The sequence below is a fragment of the Chelonus insularis genome, unplaced genomic scaffold (assembly GCF_013357705.1).
Source record: "Chelonus insularis isolate UGA/USDA-ARS -01 unplaced genomic scaffold, ASM1335770v1 contig_324_pilon, whole genome shotgun sequence".
Classification (NCBI taxonomy): domain Eukaryota; kingdom Metazoa; phylum Arthropoda; class Insecta; order Hymenoptera; family Braconidae; genus Chelonus; species Chelonus insularis.
The window spans coordinates 311,807-338,017 of record NW_023276494.1 but is presented as its reverse complement, the minus strand read 5'-3'; the positions used below and the strand labels follow the sequence as shown (position 1 = coordinate 338,017).

The following is a 26,211-nucleotide window of genomic DNA, read 5'->3' as shown; positions in this document are numbered from 1 at the left end:
TGCGGAAACGATTATTTTTAGATACTTAATAAGAAAGACAATAATAAAATTATTAAATTTGTAATAAAATAATAAGTTTGAGGGATGAATAATTATTTAAAGAAAAATTAAAAATGACTTTTAAAGTGTATTGATTTATTAAAAGATTTGAAAAGTAGAGAAGTATTAATATCAACTCCGGTCATAATTCCCTCTTGTCCTATTATTTAGGTAGAATATTCTCTTTAGAAAAAGAAAATTATTGCCTAGAGGCTTGGAGCATTTTATTAAATTGGAATATTAAAAACAAGTTACCAGACAATGAGTAACATTAAGCTCATTATTCTCGAGAGATATTTCCACTTGACAAGTAGATATGAATATATATGTATATATATTCTGATGAAAATAAGGAGTAACATAGTGGTATGTCACCAGCAGAAATATATTCATTACACTTACAGTTCCTATGATATGATATTATGCTATGTACTGGCAGTTCGTATAGAAAGTCTGAAGTCTGGAATATATATGGAGTCGAGATTGCAGCATAAGTTCTATCAGTGTCGAGGAACTCAAGTCTCGAGTTTTCAACTCAGGTAACAGGCGTGTGAGTACATGCACCGAAGCACTTCGGACAAAGACAGAGAGGTAGTTATCACGAGTGAGGCAGATTATATGGGATGAGAAGATGGTGGAGAAAATGGTGTTGTTGGAGAGACTAGACAGTAAAAAAATATTTTATGTAATACATAAATTACTAGTTAATTGACATTGCCACCCAATCTTCCACCTTTAACGAGAAATTTATTTATTTATGTAACTTTGATGAATTTCAAGTCTGATCATTTATTTTAATTGATAAATTAATTCTAGTTATTATCAACAAAGTTTATTAACTCATTTTCGACTATAATTAAAAATTAATTAATAATGAACAAAAATGATTGGATGATAATAAAATATATTTATTGTGTTTTGATGGAATAAATTATGACACAAAAAAGAAGTCATTCTGAGCCTACACTTAGTGCAATAGCTGGAATGGAGCTAGAGGTTGTTGATTAAATATAAGTATTAATTTTAGTTATTTTAATTTTAAAATTAAAAAATGGGACTTGGGATACCTGATGATCTGACAGTATTATTTTGTTTCATATTTTTTAATTAAATAATAACAGATATCAGTAAGAACATTTTTAAAAAATTGCCAAGTTATTAAATCTCTCTCAGGTTATATTCAATTTTACATGCAGCTCAAAATCCCTTCAATATCAGCTTAATTTTCAATTATTAATCCATTGCAATTTTTATGATTTCAATTACTGATATATATATAATTTTAATAATTAGCCCTAGAATGAACAAAAAAAAATGAGAATGGTAATTATAAAGTTATTTACATCTCCATTAAAAAAAAAAATCTTTTTTTTGAATTTTTTAGATATTTAAAACCTGGTATGTTTGTTGAAGGGCTGCTTTTTTTGAGCCTAAAATGTGGAAGCAATTAAGAAGGAAGCTAACAAATAGATGCTGACACGTGAACTGGTTGTTAACGTTCCAAGCCACGACAGCTTGATCATCACCAAAAGGACTCATCTCTCAATATTCCGTCCCTTTGATTCTTCTCCTAGATAGCAGAAAATTATAGTTGAAACATGCATTTTTCCCCCCATGGGCGGATATGTGATATTTCTGCAGGTCATCAAGTCGTTTGCAAAAAGGAAAAAATATCAGGAACGTTAGTTATGAAAGTCTCTTAAAATAAATATCGAATATGCTCATATAAGGTACGCAGACGACGATAAGTATTAGTGTGTTGGGTGTCGAGTTCTCAGTACTCTTCATCATTGGCCGGCCGCAGGCTTGTTTGCTTGGCACTCCAGTGGTCTCCAATGACGAGCAATTAGCATCCGGGTTATAATTAAAATCGATGCTCTGCATAAATTATTAGAAGAAGTACTAATCGATGGGTAAATATCAACAATGGTGGGTTGAGTGACTGGGGAAAGTTGAGGATAATTTATGGCTTATAAGAAAACGAACACCTGGTGTACATTTTCCTCATTAATTCCAACCAAGTTATCCTTTGTACGAAAATACATGAAAATTTTGCTTACAACTTTAAGAAAAAAAAATGGAAAAGTATTCAATAATTGAGATAAATGTTGATTTCATGATGAATAATTTATCTTAAAAAAATGTTTAATGGAATTTTTTATTCTGAATTGAAAGCTTTTCGATTATAAAACTGAAGTAATATAGTTGGTGATCAAATTGAATTTTCAGAATAAGAAAGAGTTTCGATATTGGTGATCTTGGAAGATGAAATTATTCAGTATAAATTTATTATTAGTCCATAAAGATGTCAATTTTAACCTTCATTAATATTTTAAATCTACAAGATAACTGCATTAAGTCAAGTACTAGATCTAATATATTTTAATTCAACAGATATGTTAGGCCAAGCACCTATTCTTTATGATCAGATAATGGATTAAGGGCTTTCGCTGAACATGTTAGCAAAACAAAGACTGGTGGCAGAAAGAAGAAATAATGATAGGTTGGGTGACTTGCAAAATTGAATGTTAATCTTATAAAAGAGGACAAAACAGATGGTATTCCTGGTGTGTTATTCATGAAAACATAATTATCTGGTATTTATTATTTTCAAAAATAATCATTAGAGCTGTAACTTTTTTTCCTTCATGTTTGTTTACAATGCATCAATTGTAATGATGAATAAACACATTTCATTAAAATGAACAACCAAGAAAAATTGCTTGCAAAAAAGAAATGCAAGTCTTGCTGGAGAAGCAACAGAAATTTCCTACCACTTTGGTGATGATTCTGAGAGCGTTATTTGAACATAAAATATTAAAATGAATATCCTCTTCATATGATGGTATTAAAAAACGTTCCCACTCAAATTGAAGTTTAATTGAGGACAAAAACTCAACAAACATCGGCATCCTCATCCCACACCGGGCATTGTGTGACGTGATTGCTCCAATGTCGGAGGAAATTGAAGATGTGACAACGACTGGAAGCTTCTGAATCATGTTACACGTCAAATGAAGCAACGACTGTCAGCCGGAGACCAATTACGTCTTCATGTTAGCACTTGCTTGGCCACAAGCTCCACACACTCTCTTCATCATCGTCCCACGCCTTCGACAATATGCACCGTCTCCAGTTATATCATGATAGGAAGGGTATTAGAGAGGATAACGACTCTATCCTCTACATCTATCTCTGCTTTTAGACTCACTCTGCAAGCCAACCGATCGATTAAGCCGCGTCGACGAAGCTTCATAGCTCCGTCAGATCACCAAGTTTTCGATGAGCTTGCTGTAATCGGGCCAAGCTGGTTTCATTTTACATTTTCAAGTCTTGATCTATTCTCTCAACATCACTATACCAGGGTCTTTGCTTTTCATCTACTTCACGCGAGCGATTAAATGAAATTTATTCTCCGGCACGATTCCACTGATAATTACTCCATGAGAACTTGAGCAAACGCTCAGTATGCGTAAGCTTAACCACATATTGTCATGTAGCTCTTTAGCGACAGTCTTCACCATCTACCTTCACTTAACTCCTTCAATTTATCCTATCAGATTTACCTTGTCTGTTATATTTAATATGCCTATGGGTTTCCTTTAGGAGGATTATTAATTTTGCATAATGTTTGATAGATTTAATGGAAATCAAAGGGTGCTTAGGTTTAGTCTCCAACCAGAATGCTATTTTTTCATTTACTGATCCATTATTTTAATTTTATCCATCAAATAAATGTATTAGATTACTTTTGTGATGTGCTGGCTAATTCTCTTAACCAATCTTTGATCATACATATAAATTTTATACATATCAACATAATTATTCATTAAACAAGGTCATATTAGTTGTCCAACAAGTACTGAATTGATAATTACACTCCTAGCCACTTGAATTAATAAAATTTACTGCATTACACAAAAATGAATGGCTAGATAAGTATTCATGGTATAGATTTATGTTACTCTAGGACACTTCAAAGTTGCATTTTATCAAGCTTATATCTCTTTAATAAATTTTGAATGTAGATAAAAGTTAGACAACAAATTTCATGGTAATATATTTAATTTTTATCTCCCTCAATAATCTACACTTCTAAGCATTCTAATTTGCTAACTTACCTTTATCAATGTCTCCATAATACTCAGAGTTATTTATTAATATACTTTATAATAAATATATAGTTTTTTTATCTTTATATTTTTTTTATCCACTTCCTTTAACAGTTACCCAGCTATTCTTTTTTTAATCAAATATCTATTGAAATAGATATCTACTGCTTGGATGTTTCTTATTAATTTACTATTTTATTTGATTGTTTATTGTAAATGTTGATAGCAAAAGGTACTCTGATAGATAAATTTTATAACTATATGTCCATACTTCTCTGAATGATAATAATGAAGTAGCTGAATAATTGATTTTTACCATTTATGAATAAATTTAACAGGTGCACTCATGGAGCACCTGCAATAAGAGCATCTAGTTAGAATAAAAAATGATTTATCCACATTAAAACTCACTTCCTGCATCATAAAAAGCAGTGTTTATGCATTAGTTTGATGGATGAATTTATTAAGATCCTCTTAAAAATTTAGTCCATGATAATGACATAAGAAAAAAAATCATTTTTCAGCAGTTCATCAAGCTTTCTCTCAAGATAGAATTACCACAATAATCATGATTGATTAATTGTTAGCGATTATTAATTGAAAGTAATTTGTCCGAAGAATAGAGCATTACACTATGATAAAATAATGCTAGGGAAAATATTGTAGATTGCAGGGAGAGAGAAATACGGTAATAAATCAGGATTGAGGTTGATAATTCATGGGGTAACTGTACCAGTAGAACGTCGCGACGAACTCCCTTGTGCCCCCAGGATACATACCCGTTTTACGATCATTCTAACGACCGGTTTATTGCCCAACAATACCAACTTCTATCATTGTATCTATTTTACTGGTATTTTTGTGGTTTTATTGCCTTTCCCTGTTCCAAAGGAAGATAAAGTTTAAACTTGCCACGTGACTGTGACAGGTGCAGATGTTCACGCCCTGCCAACAATCTGGTGTTTGTGTTATGTTCCTATTTCCTTCCTGATTATTATTGTAATTCTCTATAAAACAGTCTTACGACTTCATGAATGTTATCAATCAAATGTTTTAACTACTTCATTACCACCCAGTCGTTTCTTTTGGAATAATATCTTACCAAAACTATTTTATTGATCATTATTAGTTTACTGCTATAATGATGATTATTATTATAATCTATTTTATTATAGAATATTTATTTAATGCTTCAACAACTTTACTTTGATCTTTTATAACAGCTTGTTGATGTATTTAAACCATAAATTAACCATTAACATACTGATAGTTGATTAAAATCATTCAAGCAAGCATTATTTCAACAATGTCACTTGGACAAGAAGATCATTTAGGACAGATATCTAATTATACTAACTAATCTATCACACACAATTTCAATCTGCATATTATAATGTAATCTAGGGCCTAAGTATCTGGTTAATACAACATGAGTTTCAGATTCATACCAATAATTACATTATTCTCGCAAACAGATAGGATCATATCAATATCAAGTTCCAGCTCTAGAGTTAGCTTTGATCAATTAAGTTGATAAATAAACAATTACATTACAACTTTACTACAACTTTATAAGTTGTTGTTGTTTTTAAAAAAAAAGTTTATGTTAAATTTAGAATATTTTTGAAGATGAATATTCTTTTGTTCCATCAGATAAAATGTCTTGATTAGAGCAATTTCTTAAAATTAAATTTGTCATATATTTTTAAGGAACTGTGTCTCTGGAGAAGGTTGAGAAATGAAAGCACAAGAATAAGATTCCCAGGGGAGTCGTTAGCAAGTGGAAAAGAAGGACTTTGTGGATGAGAATGTAAAGAAAAGAAAAATGTAAAAAAGCAGCAATTCGAAGACGAGTTTGTTTTTTGTTGAGATTGCATTTCTCCTAGGTTTCCTCGGACATTCCTCTCTTTTGTCTTGGGGAAATCGATAGATACGAAGAAGAGTTATCGCGGTTGTGGTTTAAGAACAAAGCGAGTGCCTTCTTTCATGCGTATACCATAATTACGACAAAAGAAAATTCGGTTTATAGGAAAAAAAAATCAGCGAAAATGAATACAGATAAAAACAAAAGAAACAGCAATGAAATAATGAATGAATAATAACAATAACAATAATGAAGCAAATTAAAATAAAGTTAAAAAATGTAAAGGTGAATAAAGAAATAATATAATAAAAGAGTTGAAAGACAATAACAGACGTACAAGTTGCCTTCGATATTCGTCGATGAATCTCAATCGAGAAAAGTCTTTCGTAAAGTTTAATAAAGTGTAACAGGCCTTAGGGAAATTGATAAAAGATAATTGGTTGAAGTTGATGGGGGAGAACGTTAATTACGAATAAATTGATCTTTCACGATCTCCTTGACGGAAAGTCGGTATACGGAAGCTGAGAAGGAGTCAATGGTCTTTGGTTGGGTTAGAAACGAAGATAGGTCGACTAAACTAAACGTAAAAGGGAGAAGTCAAACAGTACAGTGGCACGTGAAATCGAAGTTGCGGTTGAGTTACTTTGGAAGGGTGATTTCAGGACGACCCAAAATGTTGAGCTGCCACTGTTATGTTGGAAAAACCTTTCTCTTCCTTTTATATTGTACACAAATATATATATATATACAGATAGAATGTGTATATACGGCACATTTCCTTGTTTTGACAGTACATTAGAGAAGAAAGAAGAGGCGCCAAGCTCAATTTTCTCGATCGTATTACTTTAAGTGAAGTTTCCGCAGTCAAACAGCTGTCGTTTGTCAGAGAAATATACTGAAATTTACTTTGGTGTTTTTAATATTTTATTCTCACAGATGTAGTTCTTGCTGGAATTGTTATTACAATTTTCAGATTTATTACTAAATAAATACCACGCTATTACACAAATAATTATTTATTCAATTGTAAGTTTTTTTTACATAAATCATACCTTAGTCTAGTGGTATTGAAAACAATCAATATATTGAATAATCGAACCAGAACCGATTTTTTCGAGAGAATGTTTTTCTGTGTTCAATTGTTAACAATAGCGAATATTTTTAAAAATTAAACAATCGATTATCGACAGCACCATTCGATTTGAATTTTTTTTCATTCTGAAGCTATAATAGAAACGATAAATCTTCAATTAAAAGCTTCTACATTGTTATTGGTGCAATTTTTTATGTTCTCCAAATGAAAGTTCGTTTGGAAGTTGGAAAAATTGGCGTAGAATTTATGGTTCGATTGTTTATCAAGAATAGTTTAGCAATTAACCCGAAAATCTGTGCAAAAATGTATTTCACCAAAACCTGAATAAATCTCTCCTACTCCCATTTTATCTACTGTAACAACAAATCATAAATTATTTCCAATAAAAAGGCAATAGTTGCACAATGGGTGGTCTGTATAATTTAACAAAGCTTTTAATTTCATTCCTAATCGATGTCAAAGATAATTACAAGAAACTTGTATCCTCCCCTGGATGTCATTAATGTCGAATCGAATTCCCCACATTTAGTGCAGAGAATCCCACGGGGACTCCAATTTTTCTTGTCACGCGATGTCGGAAAATCAATATAACATTTCTACCCTACTTTTATTCCATTGTATTATAAAGATAAAAAAATGAAATGGACTACTTGTTGACGTTAAGACGAGAAAAATTACAATATTTCCATTTTTCATAATTCCTTTTTCTATCTTTTGCCTCATTGCGTTTATTTCTACTTTCTAGGGGTTATTATCCGAGATATCGACCGCTTTCTTTGTCCAATGTTTGTCCAGAAGCATTGTGATCTCTAATGGGCCAATATTTGTTCACAAGAGACCACGATGCGTGCTAGCAGCAGTGGACTGATAACACCCTTGGCGACGATCCTTTATCATGATCGTTTCATGTAAAATAATCCCATTAAATCATCATCCAATTATCGGTTAAAGCATATCTTGTGTTTGATTAAAGATACTCACGATGATGACATGAATATCATTCTATTCTAGTTTTGCTTTTTTATTATTAGAAACTTGTGAATCAATATTTTCACTTTGGGGAATAAAAGTTATTAGTTTTATTGATAAAAAATTTTATTGATTTATATTTAATTTCATATTGACTAGATTAGAGTGAAAAATGGACTTGATATTTATCAGTTAATGGCTTGTGGAAGATTTATTGATAATTTTACTCTACTGTTAAAAGAAACTTTTATCATTAACATTAACTCTGACATAAAATTACTCATTATTCATAACAATAAGTCTCACAAGTTTATAATAATTATCAATATTTAAATTAATAGAACTTCATTTTCATTTTAAGGTCATTCAAATAAATATAAATCATGGGTGATTTTTACAAACAATAACTGAATATAATATAATAAAATTTAACTAAAAATGGAATCGAATAGAAATGAATAAATATTGTAACTGAATAAAAACGAATTAGCTCAGTTCAAAAATCGTTAGTTTCGACGAATACTGAGATGTGTGTGTGAGTACTATGTTTGTGTATGAGGCTGACCCTACACATACATGATTCACTAACAAAAAGAAAATTGATTAGAAAAGAAAAATTGTAATTCATAAATAAAACATCACAACTCGATTTAAATTTGAAAAAAAATTGTAATATTATTCTTCTTGATATTAATTCAAATTTATTAAAAATAAAATTTATCTTTCCCTCTTGAAATGATCCAATGTAAAAACACTTTCGTCAGTTTCACGTCCAAAAAAAAAAGTAATTTAAAAGTAATTTGATGTTAGAATAATATTAAAAACTTCGTCAAAGTAAATTCGTATTACATGAAGACGAAAACCAAGATAAAGCAAAAACGAAGAAGAAAAAGTGTGAGGGGATAAAAAGTATAGCGTTAAGAGTTTGAAGGGGGGTTAGTTCATTGGCCGTGTGGACCGATTGCAACCCTACTTCGTCACCATGTCTTTCTTTCTTTCCCTTTCCGTGAGGGGGGTTTCTTTCAGGGGTTGGCTTGGAACTGTCACTCAGTGATGGATGATTCTACCCCAACGCGATCAATTCACCGAGACTGGAGAAGTTTCACCCCCCTGTCCTACCTTCCCATTCTTTCCTCAATACACACATACGCACATATCTATGTTATGCCATCGTGGATAGAACTCTGTACATGGAATAGAAGTGATAGAACTAACGTACGATTTTCTCTTCAATAGAGCTTGCAATGAAAGAACAAGATGGATTCATGGACTCGGTCTCACCTCTGTTGTATCAACTTGGAAGGGTTATCTACTTTTTTCTTACTATATTTTTAGTAACGAACATATCATCCATCTTCTTAAATCGCTGCAAGAAGCAATTTAAAAAAATATTCAAGACTTTTACTAATTAAAATTAATTGTTATAAACTTTAATTAATTTTTTTAATTTAATTCTATTGATTATTGACTCTTTTCAATCATTTCCAGGTTCTTAACACGTTAAAAAATCAATAAAATAAGTTTAATTTGATATCAAAGTAGTATTGAATTCAAAATTAAATTTGTTTCTTGAAAAATGAATTGTAATTGTTTTTTTATGATTTATAAAAAATTCCAAATATCCTGAAGGTTAACAATGGTTTTTACCATGAAATAAAATTCTCAAACTTAACTTGAGAATAAAAAAAAGAATTCGAAAGAAAAATATTCAAGATGATTCTTTTTAGTATTTGTTAGACGATCTAACTTTGGCTTATGCTCTTTTCCCCCTTTCTGTTTCTCCAATGCCACAAAGTTTTCCACAGTGGCAAAAGTTCCGTTGTGTTTTAAACTCGTTTACGAGCTACTAATTGACGAAAGGAATGTTAAAGACGGTAAGAAAAAAAAATTTTCCTTACGAAAATGTAATTCTATTTTACCATTTAATTTGTCTTGAGTTGATGGTAAAATATCTAATGAATTCAAGCTTAAAAAACATTGAAATATGCACATAATTTTTTTTTCTCCATTTTATGGAAATACATACACGTATAAGCTGTTTATTTTAAATGTCTGTAGATCCCACAGGAAGCTTTGGCTCTCTCACAAGCTCGTTTACTATACCGTAATTATACTTTCCTCTGGTGGCGCGCACGTTAATTCAAATTGCTTTCGAATTACCTGACGCTAGTACACTTGAGGAAGGGATGTAGCAGTTGCGGGACGCACAGGAAAATTGTAAAAGAGGTAAACGAACCACCCCGTTACTACGGATGCAAGTTTCAGGCCCCCACGATATTCATACATATATATACGTATCCATGTATATATGTTCGAAACGTGCAAACCGTAACAAGCTGGAGAATTACTTTCGTTTGATAGTCGACGCTTTGAAAGTTTTAAATTCACGATCCTCGAATTATTGCATGAGTATAATCAAGCAAATTCTTTACGTCAAGGGCTGTATTAAGGATATTACTTGAGGAAATTAAGATAAATGTAGAGATAGGTATCTTGAATGCTTTTATTCTACTATGGTTTCGTATTTTAAAGAAATTTGTGGCTTTTTAGTTTTAATTGCTATTAATCATTCCATTTTTAGCTTAGGAAATGAATGCAAAAGTTCTCTTTTTTAACAAATGGATTTTTATGTAGAATTTTTCTAATGATGATGTATTTGACAATTAATAGATAGAAAAATTGATGTTCATTGTCCAAATGCAGAGGAAAACAAAAAAATGGAATATTTTTGTCTCTTTCTCTTTGTATTTAATTATTTAATGGCATGGATTTAGCCGAAAAATATTTACAGTAATAAAAAATTGCAATTCATTAAATAGAATCAAAAAATTGTCTATAATCAGCTCAAAATACTTTTACCTTAATTAATTTAATTGAAATATAAAATTTATTATCTGCTACATTTAGTAAATAAATGTTTAAACTCTCATTACACTTTAATTGATAATTAATTTAGTTAATATGGTTTTTTTGAATTGACTCTTGTTTCTCTAATATTAATAGCAGTTTTAATACATTTATTAAATTAGCTATCTGTACAGTATGTTCACCGTTTACCTCGAACATTTTTATTGTTACATTCTGATTTATACTTTCTCTGTATTATTTAATCAAGTGCGTACCTTATTAAGGGTAGCAATGGGGTAATAAAGAGGGTTGATTATAAGGGTCTGAGTGACCTACTTCACATCAAGTGATTCTTTTCAAAGAATATTTATATTCACTTTAAAATCCAATCCTTTCATTTTGTTTTGTTTCACTTCAATTTTATCATTTTTGCTCTTTACTCATCTTATCATCATTACCATCACCATAGAACATGAAGTTGGCTTCTAATATTTTTTTAAACGAATTATTTTTAATTTCAAAATTCTGAAATCATTTTTTCCCCATGTTTTGAGATAATTTTTTTTTAATTCATTAAAAATAATTTTTTATGAAGATTTGAGATATTTAAATTATTATTAAATTTTACTAAAATGCCTGAATAGTAATAAAATAATCGATTAAAAAATTAATAAACAAATGATTAAAAGACATATTGACTTAGATTTCAATATAACTGCTTTCATACATAGCAAGTAATGGTTTCGATTGAGATGAAAACTAGCTTTTCACTAACTATTGAAAGTAATAGATGGAAATAAGATTAAGTGTACAAAGTGGATGAAATATGAACTGAATGTATATAACCGTGGCATTAAAAAAGATGTTTACGTATCATTTACTAGCGGTGGATCGTCCTAGCATTCGGAATTAACGAGGCGCATGTTTGAAGGTGCAATAGCGCGAAAGCCAATCGCGCTAATTGGCTTCAGGCGAATCGGTGTGCCATGACCTCTTGTTCAACCCCTTTTGGACAAGCATTCACCTCTCCCTATATATCTCTTTACCACCCAACGTGTATATACCTTGGAAGCCTCAACGTGTCTGTAAGCTAACTGATACTAGCTTGACGTGTACAGCATTGCAGACATAAGCGAAATTACAAGTCTCTTTGTCTCATTATTACTATGATTTTTTTTTTAATTTTTCACTTTTTTCAATATGACCTGTGAAATGGTGATTAATAGTCGCTGTATAATCCAAATCCTCTATTCAAAACGTGACTCAATAGCATATTGGGAGCATTTTCAAAGCAAATGCCAACCACGTGTGTGCATAAAAGAAATTAAATAGTCATCATGTCATGATTAATTTGGACGATTTTTACTATTGCTGAATATCTTTATTGACAGTTTGATTCATTACTGCATTCATTTTGAAATGAAGTACAATTTTATTTGATCATTTTTCGCTATTTATTTATTAACAGAATTTAATTGTCTGCCATTAAAAATGTTCATTCAACAATAAAAATAAAAAAATTAATTTTAATTATAAAAGAAGTTTAATTTACAAAAACATAATAACATTAAGTTGTGAGAATGGTTTACCTTTTTAAATTTATGATAAATAATTTATTAACATCAAGATAAAATTAACATTGAGTGATATTAGTGAAATAAAGATTTTATTGGATGGCTTTTTTCAAATTGTTGAATTAAAAAGTAGTCTGAGGTGAAATAATTTCGATGTCAATGATATTAAAATGAAAGAAATAATTGTAAGAAGTAAGTGAAAGAATTTTTTGACTTACCGATGAGTTGGAAATTGAAGATTAAAATGAGTAGAAATTAAAATCGACACTTGCACTTATCTGTCAAAAGTTTCAACGAGTTATTAAATATTCAAAAAGACAAATTAGTCTGAAGAATAAACTTAAAAGCACACACGTTAAAAATACAAACTAAACTCAAGTGTCAAAACGTCTTGAAGCCGTGAAAACACACTTGCACGCCGAAAATGTGGGTTAACCTTGAAAAGCACCGGTCGTACCGATACGCGAAAGTGTTTTGGGGTGGCATGAAGTATACAGACGTTGGTAAGCAACGTTTGGGGGTTGCGACGCCTCGTGACGTTCACGGGAAGCGGACAAATCGATAGGGAGCATGACGCATGCGTATATTATCTTTATGCGAATAAAATAAGTGAGGGTGTAAAGGTATAAGAGAAACAGAGAGATATTGAGAGTGGGATAGAGAGGAGGAATGAACCCCTTGACGATGAGGAAAGAACCGAAGCACTCTTTCCAGCAACTCCTGGAGAAAAGTAATGGCAATCTCTCTTCTTCATCCATTTCTAACCCCGTAAATGTTCTCCATCTAACATCCTCAAGTTCTACCATCATTGAATATTTTTCCCTCTCGCCTCACACAAATTTCCACCCCCGCCAACTAACAGGGAATCCATTTTGTCTTTATCGCAACTTTCAGAGAGGTCTATAAATTTTATTTAAGACAAAAAATGAGTTATTGATGTTCTGGAAATTCCACAGTATCAGAAGGGTTATAGATTATCTCGGAAAATGTCTCTGAAGATTTTAATGTATCAATTACATCAGGAAAAAAAGGAAATTATTTTCTTTCTAGTTCGTAGGATGATGGATAGCTTAATTAAAAATCTTATTGTACGATTTTTTCCATTTAAATGTGATCAAAGATTATCTCAACTAAATCATAATTTTCATTTAAACCTTATAATTTATAACATCTAAAATGTTAAACATTGTTAACAGATCCTGCGAATCTGAAATCTTTATTCTTCATCAAGAGAAAGCTTTGAATAAGGTGCTGATAATTGACATTCTTATTAATGGAAGGTCTTAAACATAACTTAACGTATTCTCTCTCATTGAAATGTCATGTTATTTAATGTATTTGTAAAAAATATAGCTTAATTCGTGGAATTATAATTGTTTTAAAAATTTAGGTTGAATTATTTTTAATCAGAATTGATGTTTTCTTTAAATAAATTTTTTTTGTTGATGATTAAATATTTTTATAGCATTATAGTAATTTATTGTTGGATAAAAATAAGATTAATTTTTGGAAGAATATTTTTGTCATTTATCATATTGAAATTAATTGACAAAAATCATTTTTGGAATATTTTTTGATTTTATCTTTTATGGTCTGAGCTTTTATGGGTCACATAAAAAAATCAGAACACGAGGAAATTCGTTTATAGTGAGATAGTATATCCACTTAACCACGAGGTACATCAAAGTATCCATGTCATCGTGTTCTACAAAGTTAAAAAAAGAAAAAAAAGATGTTTACTTTGTGAAGATATGGATGGAGAAAAGAATTGAAGTAGAAGGTTGTTGAAGTATCGATAAAGTAGATTGATCAATTTTACATAGTCTATTTGTTATGGACTAGGCAAAAATAGAGTTAGGGAGGTCAATGATCGGTAAGAAACACAAAGAATGCATAAAGTTTTCTCCAGCTTTAGTTCGATGTGTGGTACTGAGGGTTCTCTGGTATGTTTTGAGGGTTAAGAAGGAGTAGAAGATTGGGAAAAAGCCGTTGGGCGAAAAAAAATAAATTTAAGACACGTTGTAGCGCGTGTTTCACGCCACGATATTGTACAGGAACGTTGCATTAGTCTCAAAAAGACTCCTGGAGAATCGCCAAGAGAGCCGCGAATCTAAACAAAAAATCTGCCAACTTTGTTATGCCTTGGGGGAAAAGAGAAGGACTAGGAATCCTTGAGCACGCGATTTGGCAAGTATTACTAGCTCTTCAAATTTTTATAAAATTCATATTTGGGGCTGAAAATGGAAAATAATGGTTATGGCTCTGTTGGCTGCTTAATCAATTTTTTAATGTAGAAATTTTTATCTGAAATTTAAATTTCTCTCGTACTTGGAGATCATAAATTTCACTATTTTATATGAAACAAAATTATTTGTCTGACGATAATTTAAAAAAATATTTTTATTTATTACAAAAAAATAATAGGGGATGTTATAATGATTAATTGATGAAAATAAAATTAATAAAAATTATCTTGTAGAATAAATTTCATCGCTCCATCAATTAAGATTAAAAAAATCAGTGTGACAAAACATTAAGTCCTTTGAAGATACCCTGGTTGTTGAATTTTATGAATTTCTCACCCTATCATTATTCTATGTACTTCAGTTGACATTTTTATTTTGTTTCTATAACATTAACCTTTATTTTTATTGCTTCTTTAGCGGAATTGCTCAACAACCCATTTCATTATGCGGTAATAAAAGCTCGGAAGAGTCGATTTGACTCTTGGACATTGAACGTTCGTGTTTTGTCGAAGGATAAAAGCCTGTAGTCTCTCGGATGGATGCCAAAGCACGCGGAAAAAAATAAAATCATAAGAGTAAAAGCGTTTTTTACCCCACCGTGATTCATCGCTGTCGCGAATGCGTTCATTGGAATGCAAAAAATATATATAAAAAAAGAAAAAAAATGGAATAGAAGGAAAGAGTGATAGAGGAAGTTTTCGTTATGGATAATGCAGGGACGTAATTTCTCAGAGTATCACGTGATTCAGGGTGTCGAACAAGCTACGACATTGAGCTCCGGTGGATTTCCAAGGGGTGAAAAGAGTAAGAGGACTCGGAGTGCGCCTTCATGGTGTCATGGCAACACCCGTCGCGGTATAAAGCGGCCAGTGGCGCTCTTTTACACAACCCCGAGACGTTGGGCCTCGTGGAGAAGGTTAACGTCAGGGGTTGGAAACGTGCAAACAGCCTAAACACGAAAGAAGCGAAATTGCGCCAAGTTAAACGATCGATTTTTGTGTTTAGTTGATATTTCGTGTGCTCACTAGATTAAGCTATAAACTTTATTAATTATATTTATTTATTAAAACATTTTAATTAGATTCTATTTCAACAATTAAGATACAACAATCAGAATTTATTTTTTATATTACATCACAGCTTTAGATTTATTCGATGTAAAACGAATTTACTCCTCCAACTTTAATTATTTTTACTTTTAAAAACTATTGAGGACAAATTACCGTCATAAATGGGTAATCTAGGATATGTAGTAAAAATACCACCATTTGAGATAAAAGATCATTCCTCTATCCTGAAAAAAAGTATTAGTATTAATGAAGTATTTTATTTTATAGCCACTATTAATTATTTTGTTAATTTGTAGAATAATGTATCAATTTAATTTTTCATCTATTTATTTAACAGTGGATAGTTTTGTACAAAGCGAAATCTAAAAGAGTATTTTTTAATTAATTACCACAATTAATAATTAATAACTGTATAAATTTTAGATTTATATTTATAATTATTTTAGCTAAATAATTAAGTATAACTATTTAATATAATACTTTATTGATGTAAACCATTATCTCCTTTCAATATATTAATAGTAATTACTATGCCTTTTTGAAAACAGAGAAAGAGTGGTGTAATTTATACTACATATCTTGGATAACCCACCCAATTATAAATATAATTTTTACTCAACATTATTTCCAGCATAATTGCATGTAGTGAAAAAAAATTACTCTAATGAATTTTTATTTGTTAAGAATAAAATATAAAAGCGATATTTTTATTTTGATCACAGAGAGGAGGAATGAGTAAAAATTTATTACTCTGCAAATTTAAAGTGAACCAGAGTACCTTGTACAGATAGTACTAAATTTATTTTGCAAGACAAAATATTTTTACAAAATGAAAGAAAAAAATTTACTTCCATTGCATCGTAAATTTTATTTACACCACGAGGAAAGTTGAGTAAAAAAACTATCATGTTGTCCATGGTAATTTTTACTAAATTTTTTTTCTTCAATACTTCATCACTTTCTTATCAATGGTTCTATAATTATTGATGATATTAATAATTACATTTAATTAAACTGTATTATAATTGCACCCATCATAAACAAAGAAGTTAATTATAACTAAATATCAACGAGACCAGATGCAATTTATGGGAATTAGATTGTTGATTCTCAATGTTTATCAGTTGATCACGAGTCACAGCAATTGGCGTGTAATTTACGAGACATAAAATAGCAGGGGGCAACATACGTTGGTGCTGCTGTTGAAGGGGATGTTTCAATGATGACAATCCAATGGTCGTGATTGGCGACGAAGACGATGATGGAAGATCGATCGGATCCAGATAGAATTACAAACCCCTTGCCTTGAATGTTCTGTGTATCCTCAAACCCTCAACAAGCGGATTCCACTCGCGAAACTATTCATACCCCAGTCCTCTTCACTGTCCATACCAAACGGTGCTGCAAACTGTAATTAACGAGATGCTGTAGTGGCTTACAAGTGGGGAGAAGTGTTATGGAATTACAAAAATTGATTACTTATTGCGAAATGTGTATCTGTATATTAAATTCTATTTCTTCTCTTTATTCTAAATATTTAAATGAAATTATTTCAGTGAAAATAATGCTTGAAAAACTTTAGCTTCGCAAAAAAATTATTAAATTTAATAAACAGAAGTTTTTATCCATGCTCAAAGTATAACACTGGATTACAAAGGGATCATAATTCCTACTGTTTATTTCATTTGTTTTAATTTTGCGCAAAACAATGAATGTAAAAGAGTATTAAAAATATTTTTTTAATATTAAATTCAAATACTGGAAATGATAAATCTTGGTTTGTAAACAATCATTCATGGGGGATAGGAATACAACTTTTAAAAGATGCTTTTAGATTTAAAATATCAAATTCAACAATTAGTTCTTTCTTTACTAAAAAAAATGTATAAAATACAGAATATGAGATTTGATGCTGAAAAATATAATATACCATAATTCGCAAATATTTGGCAAAAAAAATTTTTGTTTTAAATAGAAGATTAAGGACGATTTAAGGATAAAACCAGTTTCATGCTGTTGCACTGAATCTTTTTTTTTTAATAAAAAATATTTTTCATACATTTTGTTTTGTATGTTTGATCAAAGAAGTGATAATATAGTAATGAAAAAAAGAGCATGAATATGCAACGATTTGCTTTCATTCTAATTGCATTTAGAGTTAAATTCTCTGTCAGTAATTACGTACCCTATATGTTATTTCCACGTGGGTAATAATGACAACCCTTATAAAAAAATATTCAGACATAAACACTTAACAATTTACTTCGTCAGACTTTTTTCCGATTCTCCAAATTATTCTCTACGATCTGGCAATGTTTTTTTGTCGAGAGGAGGATTATTCAGGATTCCCAGGAATTTCCCTTCTGATCATTTCACGTCGATCCGTCGAGTGGTCGTCTGATAGTAGACTCTGCACTACGCATTTTCCGTTTCAATAACCCATTGGATTCGTAGCAACCACAGTAGAGACGTTTCGTGCATGTGTGCGTCTGTCATTTTTGTTCATTTTTTTTTGTTGTAAGCAGAAATAATTAGCGTACGGGTATCCTACTATCGAGTCATTACCTCCACCATTGTTTTTCCCCTTCGCTTTTTCGTTTCTCTGAATTCATCTCTTCGATCCTGCAGACCTTAAAAAAACCGTTGAGTAAAAGAAAAACAAGCTCATTTCCACTTCTGTGTAAGATGAATGGAGTCTTGAGTTGAGAGAAGATTTTTTAGATGAAAGAAAGAAATCAAAGATACTGATTTTTCTTAGCACTTTACTCGTTCATCTGTAAACTTTCATCACATTTAATTGCCTCACTTTATATATGTATTTATATTGCACTTTTTACATAGAATACATTGATGTTATAAATGAAAGAAATTTCTATTTATTTCCATGGAATTAAGGTAGAAAGGATAGTCGAGAGTTGGAGAAATAAAAGAATATTTAATCTTTCTTAACTTAAAGGTAATTCAAGGTAATTTATTTCTTCAATTATCAGTATCCTAGTGCAATTATATTTATCAAAATATATAGAGTAGAACTAATTTTTTTTAAAGACGTAAAAAAATTCTTTTAGCCACCATTTACGATCAATGAACTTCTTTTAACATAAAAACCCACTTCACTTATCATCAAATAAATTTATTTAAAACCAGAAAAATTAATTAATAATAAATTACTCGACTGTTGAATAAATAATTGATTTATTAATTAAAAAAAAAAATAAAAAAGTTCCATTAATAATAAATGCCTTAGATTTTTTGATCAGCTTTAGTTTTTTCTGTATAATAAAAAAATGATGATAAAAATAAATTCATTAGATTGAAGTATAAAAAAATGATTGATTAAATTTATTTATACAAGTTCGTAAAACACTTCAACAAAATTGAATGTTTCACTTGTGTCAAAGCCGATGAAAAATGTGTTTTTAATCGAAATAAAAAACGTCCAAGATAAGTTTATGTAGCAGAGAAAAGCGTCTGCTCATTCGTCTTCGAGTTAAAAGAGCCAGGTATAAGTGGGTATTTCTTGGTTTCTAAAGAAGACTACTCACAAGCATTTGGCAAGGCGAAATAGTTATAAGAAATGTATAGAAACGAAAAGAAATGTAATCGGTTTGCACGAGGTTGAAAATGTAGTGGTGAAAATGAACAGAAGAGTGAAGAAATGAAAAAAAAAAATTCTCGTATATATATATATATATATTCGGAAAAAAAGGCGACTACTTCTCGCGAGAACGTGAAAAAGAAAATTGTAAAGAACGTCAAAGCGTCGACGTACGTCCTTTAATGTTTAATCCCTTAGTCCAGCGAGCCTTGCGGAAATTCGCGCCACGAATTTTTTCAAAGCAAAATTTTATATATGTACGTCTATGTTATAAAAAGGCGAGGAATAGGGGGAGGAGGTGGAGGTGCGATAAGAAGTGTAAGAGAGATAGAAGAAAGCGTTCAAACGAATAGTTGTAGCATTTTTAGAAGCTTTTCTTTTCTGTATAAAACGTAAATCGGACCTTGAAGCCGAGATGATGAAGAGTACTTGCGTGACCCAAAGTACTTGCAGGTCTACGAAGAGACGATCAAAGTAACGTTTCTAAGATTGCGGGCTTTTTGCCAAACACTTTATATATATATATATATATACTTCAAACTTTTAAATCCTCATCCTCCTTAGTCCTTTGGAAAAGCCGCTCGTATTTAATCTCTATCACTTTTAGAAACGTTTATCGAATAATTTACCTAAACAAATTCGAGACACTTTGATATTAATACTCCATTATTTTGTTTGATTTATACTGCAAATCTCAATTTTTTAACATGTGTTGTTTTAACATAGCCGTATAGATGAACAAAAAAATATTTTCAATGAAGTGTATAAAAATGATTTTCATTTATTATAACAGCGAAAATTTTCGTATTGAATGTTATTTCAATGTTGTGTTCAAAGTGCTTTGAATAGAATAAAAATGATCAGAGTCAAAAATGTTTTTTCCCATCGAATGAATATTTTGTAAAAAAATTATTATCAATTTAAATGTGTTTTTCTCAGAAACTTGAACCCTATCATACATTCATGTCCATCACGACATTTTTTAACAGCCAACATATCAGATATACTGGAAACAACCGTAAGAAAAATGTAAATCCTTCTAATTCTTATCCAATAAATTTATATTCTTGATCATCTCAAAACAATCTCTTAAAATAATTCAGAATACTTTATTCATTTATTCTAAACGTTGGAGATCACTTGGACTATTTTAGCCTGCAAGATTAAAATTCCACGTTTCTCAAGAGATTTTGACGCTGGACGTTGACGTGAATATTGAGTAGATGTCGGAAAAGAATAATCTAAGGTCCGATCATCACTAAGGAATCGTGAAAAAAAGAGAGCTCAAGGGTAAGGGATGTAATTGTAGCCTTAGGCTATACCAAGTATTACGAAAATCTCTTGCGGGGTCTATTGGGACCAGATCTGTAGTCGTGACGTACGTTGTGTAAATACAAGAGAGCTGAAACGTATTACGTTACTACTTGCGTTCGATAGATATCCGAATCAGGGTGCGAAATAGGCATGGGAACTGTAATCAAACATGACGTCCCTTTTGCAATTCGACAGCAGTCTTTTGTGGCATGCCAATATCGATTTCCGCTACATTTATAATACTTGTATTTTTTTTTCCCTTACATTCCCTACGTCTAAACTTGAGAGAACTAGTTGACTCTGCGGAATCGCCCAGGAGATAACGAGTTGCTCGTAACACCGATAAAATTTGATCCAACTATTTGCTGGTGTTGAAATCAAAGTTATCATAAGTTTTCTCTTATTTCCATGTTGATAACATCGGAAACAAACATTTCTTTCATGAAAGAATTTTGAGAGCTACTGAATGTGATAAAGAATAAAAAATACATTTTTTTTAAGATAACAAAATGTTTTATTTATTCAAGATATGAATTATTTTTTAAATCCTTTCAAAGTAAAAATCAAAGCTCTAAATGTTTGAATAAATTTTTATTTTCTTCCAATCAATTTTATAATTATTGGAACTCTAAAAATAAATTCGTACTTTTAATTTTACGTATGTTTACTTATGTTTATTTTATATCCTGAAGGACTAGCATTTTATGAGGACGTATATTTAGAATAAAATTTGAGTTTCAACGAATGAGTGATAGTATTAACTACATACTATTTTTATTATATTACTATCTTTAATTAATTTATTTTTTATAGTTAAAAATATAGTACATGGAAAAAACGATGGAGGAAAAATTAACCGTTTAGAGCAATTAGGGTAAAATTTCTCCAATAAGAGAAGAATTTTTATGAAGCAAAACTAAAAATTTATCATTTTGTACGGTAAATGTTACTATCCTGAAAGGTAATTTTTACTCAATCCTTCTTTTTGAGCAGACATGTAATTAAACTCTAACTTTAATTTAATCTAAAGAACAACTCTCATAGATAAGAGCAAAGATTAGTCTTCCTTTTGTAGAACAAAATCAAAGTTAAATTAATTTACAGACGTTGAACAATTTTTTTTACTCAACCAATTCTATTTCCAATAATAATCCATTTTCTTCTTAATTTACTGTCAAACAGCATTTTTAATATCACAACAACATTCCCATCGTTTAAAGTAATCATAAACTCCACTAAAATCATTTATTTCTCTTTTTTTTCTCTCACAAAATTCATCCACCGAGTCTGCATCAATTACACACCGTATGTATATACATAATAAACCAGAGAGTAAAAGTAAAAAAAAAATTTAGCTGCAATTGTATCACATTTCAAATTGCGTATATCATTGCAATTCTTATTGGCATGTTCGTATCACGATCCATGCACATTATCATCGTTCTTTCTTCGATACTTCGTCATGATGTCAGCGACATTCGAGCTTTCCGCTGGGCAGGTTTGATTGACGAATAATTGGACGCGATACCGCATAATCATCCGGCCGTGACGATGTGGTCGAGAGCTGCAAAAGAGAGAGAGAAAGAGAGGGGGGCAAATACTGAAGTGAGTAACGAATACATATGAATGAGGGTTATAGCCAACTTTGCGTCATGTTATTGGGATGTCACAACGCAAAATCATTCATCTGGAATAGTTAATTGTCAAGGCGTGATTAATCATTAAAAATGTTTGAATGTAAATGACAGAAATCATTTTTTTTTTGAGTACTTTGAAAAGTATGTAAAAAAAATTGCAAATGTGTATTCAATTTTTTGAAGTGAACCAATTTATAATAATTGAAAAAGTCAACTTCAATTACATTCTGTTTACTTTGGTTTCTGAATATTTTTTTTAACAATGACAAGGATGTATTATTCTGGTAGAAGAAAATCGAAAGCAGTAAATAATGTCATTAATTCAATTATAAGAATCAATAGTGAGTGCACAGAGACAATTTTATAGTCATTTTTACTAGTCAATTCACCGTAAAATGTAGTAGCAAAAAAAAACAGTAAAAATTCTTACTCACAATTGAATTTAATAATACATCTAATTTTTTTTTATTAAGACTGAAGTAAATATTGAGTAAAATTCAATTTAAACTAATTCGTTGAAAAAAAATTTTTAATGATAAAAAGACGATCAAGTTTACTCGTTAAGATCGAAATAGGTATTCTTGTGGAAGAGATTCTAGGATGGGAAAAGAATTGACGATGAAAAATATTTTTCAAACGGATGTGTCATGTGGAGCTGTTGAAAGAAATAGTCCTATTAATCCAAGGAGTAAAGCCCTTATTAGAGGATTAAATAGAAACTATGATTGAAGAGCAAGTCAATGAAGGCTTCAAGGATAGAAAGTGCTCTCGATCTCGTTTGGAGTCGACTTGACAAGCCGTGACGGACGCTCCTCTTTCATTAGTTCGCCTTGCAGGCGTGACAACCAGACTGACGTTTGATGAGTACCTCACTGTCACTTCAATACATTCATCAGGTATATGTGCATCATCACACACACATAACACATATATATCTATACTTTTGCGTGCATTCAACAACGTGTCGCGACTAAATTCATGGCTATGCAATTATCCTCTCTGCACTCTAGTTTGCAGATTAACATAACTTCTATTGTTCGTTGAAAGTTGTAATAATAAGCATTATAAACTACTTTAGTCATATGAAAATGAACAGATTGGCTTTCTAATTGAATCGTCACGAAATTATTTAACGAGTTTTCGGCATAGAAAGACTTATTAAGGAAATTTAATGAGCAAAGTCATTCAAGTGTATTGATATAAGTGAGGATTCACTGTTAAATATATATATTTAATTAACATTTACATATACTGGAAAGACTTTTGTGAATCAGTGCAATGATAAAAAAAATCCTTAAATAAAAATAATTGCTTCAAGTTCATTAAATTATTTTTCAAATTAATTTTTATCTGAACATTTTTTTGGTATAATCAAAAAAATATTTTATAGTGATCTCAGTACTTAAGTAATATTTTCTTCATTTGCAAATAATAAATCGAATAATCACTAGGCATATTGCAGTATCAAGAAAGAAAGGAAACGAGAAATTTAATTAAAAAAATAATTCTATAATGTACGGCTTCATAGATATTTTAAATCTAGTGTTGCAGTGTAGTTAAATGATAAATCGTTCGACAGTCACAATAGTAAGGGAAGGATTTTTAATTTCCGCTGTTGTCAATGTTCTTCAAACGGTTTTCAAGTGGCCAAATGTAACGACAGTAGGTCTTCTATACAAGTGTTCACTGCAATAAATAAAAGTATGATGCCCCCTGTTGAGTACTTTAGATTATTGTAACAGACTAAGGAAAAATTTAGTCCACGAGGGGTCGTCAAACGTTTCAGACACGACGAAATTGTTGTTTCTTTTGTGGACACATTCACTTGAATACCGTTCAAGTGCTCTTTCGTGACGCCCTTTTAGCCCCTTGGATATGAGGGCGCTATGTAGCGCAGGGTGGGTCCTGTCCCACGGTCTCGCGAAAACCTCATTAAATATTGCAAAAAAAAAAAAAATACGAAATAGCATCACAATGATTTTTAAAAACTACAATAAACCTTTATGCAAGTTTGAATTATAAATCTATTAATAATTATTATTCGTATTTGTTATAACTTCACTCAAATTAACTCATTCAGAAACACTTTGAATTTTTAAAATGAAAGTTCTAATTATTTTTTGATAGATGAAGGTAAGATAATTCGTTGATTACATTATTTTTGGAACCACAATTTAGACTTTTGTTTTGAAAATAAACTAGCTCCCGATGCTAATTATATACTCACGCAGCAATTTCCCGAGGCGTCGACGTTTTCCCGGTTAATTCTCATCCCAATTCACGTGGTAAAACCACTAATGCTACTTCCATTATAACGTCACTTCCGATTTAAAATTCGTGTGCTACAGGGACCAAAGTAGATTGGAAGGAGGCAAATGCAATAGAACCGCAGTCCACATGGCGCTATTTTCAACCCTCTGTTATATCTGTACCCAAACCTACCAGAGTCGAATTTCATGTTCCAACTTTGAATTCTTTTATTGCTACATCCTCCCCTTTATCCATATTCATTCCGTTTATTTTCCTATACGAAGTTAAAATTTCGTTGTCACAACAGATCGGAGATCAAATCTTGAAAGAGTCTTGATTATTGCTGTGCATGCAAAAAAATTTACTGGTACGACAGCAATATCTATTTTTCCACAGACATAACTTTGACGAAACAATCATACTCCAGGGATTTTTTATCGATAAACTCAATTACAAAACAAAGCAATCTTTTTCTATAAAAAAAATTAAATTTAATCAATCAACTTACCTAAACAGGAGGAGGAGAAGGATATTTTTGTAGAAGAAAAAAACAAATCGTCGTTGGTATTTGTGGTTGATTTTTGTTCACAAGAGCTTCAGGAAATACGACAAAAAGAAATATATTAAAAATTTTCTTCAATACTTTTTTGTTGTGATATTAAATTGAAAAATGAAATAGAAGCCCTACTACATTTTTTGTGTGGACGACCATATAAAAGATCCCGCCTCAATTTTGTGGCAATGGAATTACAGGACCAGGGAATTCAGTGAGACCACAAAAAAGCCGCGAATGGTCTCAATGGGAAGTGTGAAAAGCGTCGAAAAAGCCGCGAAACCCAGGCGTCGCTATGCTCCCTTTCCCTCACGTATATTTTTTTGGCGAACGCACACTACACTACCAAAGCACATAGTGAAGGGGATGCACACTCACAACGTCTGGAAAAGTACGGGTTTGCTTCAACACTTCTCCACTCGTTCGCGTCCCTTCTCTCCATTATCCTCACGTGAATGAGCTCTATTCGATACGAGAGATTCGATTCGACGGTCCCCTATAGAGAGCTGACACTTTGCTTCTCCTGTCTGTCGCCATTTAATTCTGATCTGACGTATTTCTCGCCTCTCATTGACTTTAAAATTGTCCTAGAAATCAAGAGATTATTTTCAATTATTTTTTGTGATATTTCCTTTTGAAATAATTATCATTAACTCATTTATTAACAATTAAATAATTGTTTAACAATATAATTTGTTAAGAAATACTTGAAAATAATTTATTGTCTTCAAATTTAGTCAAATTTATTATAACAGGACAATTAAAAGCTACAAAAAGCATCTAGTTAGATCTAGTCTCAGTTATATATAGTATAACTCCTTTAATAGCGATGCTTGTTGAAGAAAAAGACCTCTGTTCAGCAATGTTCCCCCACCATCTTGATGTCTATGGCTGATGGTCAATCGTAGACACAGAAAAAAGGGTGTAATTGTTACTCCAATAAATGGTAGCCTGTCGCTTCGAGTACAAACATGGCCATCAGAAATTTTTTAATTAAGAAACATTACAAGTCTTTTTTATAAAAAATGTATTATTATTATTTTTT

The 26,211-nt window shown here is 31.0% G+C and overlaps 2 protein-coding genes across 2 annotated transcripts in view; one reads left to right on the top strand and one right to left on the bottom strand.

The window, feature by feature from the left end:
* Positions 1-12,939, bottom strand: part of LOC118065901 (frizzled-2-like) — a 77,894-nt gene extending 64,955 nt beyond the window's left edge. The window contains exon 1 of the mRNA XM_035081478.1: positions 12,717-12,939. The gene's annotated coding sequence lies outside the window, so the exon portion shown is untranslated. The remainder of the gene's footprint in view (positions 1-12,716) is intronic.
* The window catches only part of LOC118065906 (uncharacterized), a 122,545-nt gene that overhangs the window by 79,308 nt on the left and 17,026 nt on the right, over positions 1-26,211 (top strand). The window lies entirely within an intron of this gene.